Source organism: Phocoena phocoena, chromosome 3 (assembly GCF_963924675.1).
Source record: "Phocoena phocoena chromosome 3, mPhoPho1.1, whole genome shotgun sequence".
Taxonomy (NCBI): domain Eukaryota; kingdom Metazoa; phylum Chordata; class Mammalia; order Artiodactyla; family Phocoenidae; genus Phocoena; species Phocoena phocoena.
In genome coordinates, this window is record NC_089221.1 from 115960852 (window position 1) to 115961713 (window position 862).

At 40.1% G+C, this 862-nt stretch overlaps 1 non-coding gene across 1 annotated transcript; it reads left to right on the top strand.

Moving 5' to 3' along the window:
* The first annotated feature begins 315 nt into the window (after window positions 1-315).
* LOC136121783 (small Cajal body-specific RNA 11) lies at window positions 316-431 on the top strand. Its single transcript, XR_010655794.1, has one exon. It is a non-coding gene; the product is annotated as a small Cajal body-specific RNA 11 (non-coding RNA).
* Window positions 432-862: the final 431 nt, after the last annotated feature.

Here is an 862-nt window from a genome sequence, read left to right on the forward strand (position 1 = left end):
CTGTTGGGAGAAACAGACAATAAACAAGATTAATATGTAAAATATCTAGCATGTTAGTGTTGGTAAGATTTGCTATCAGAGTAGATATGGGGTGTGAGGAAGAGGAGCCTAGAATTGCCCTTAACAATTGAAAGACAGAGTTGCCATTTATTGAGATGGGAAGACTGGTTAGAGGATCAGATTGAGAGTGAAGAGGAAGAGAACGGGAAGCTCTGTTTTGGACATGTCACATTTGAAATGCCTGCTAGATAGCCAATTAGGCCTTCCTGGAGGATGCCCAGCAGACAGCTGGATATACAAGTTTGGAGCATAGGTGAGGTCTGACTAAAGATATAATTTTGGAGTCTGGCAGGACATGCAGCAATCTCCCTCTCATTTTAGGAGGGCCATCCCAAGAATAGGGTTGGCTCTTAAAGGCACAAGAGGACAATTTAAGAAAAAAGATATAATTTTGGGATAGCCACTATATGGGAGTAAATACAGACAAAAAAATAGAAGATGTCTGAGGAATGAGCCTCAGTGCTCTCCAATATTGATAGGTCTGAGAAATGAAGAGGAACCAGCAGACTGAGACAGAGTGGCCAGAGGTAAAAGGGAAACCAATCATCTCTGGAGTCCTGGAAGCTGAAAGAAGTGAAGGTTACAAGATGGAGACTGAATGATCTACAACAACTCTGGATTCGGCAATGTGGAGATCACTGGTAATCTAAAGTAGTTTCAATGGAACAGTGAGCGTGAAAGAAAAAGTTAGAGAAGTTTGTAAACGTTTAGAAAGAAGCACTGTTCACTATAACGTTAAAACTAAAATGTTAAATCTGCTCTTCCATTTTTTAATAGTTCCAAGTACTTAAGAATGGTCCTT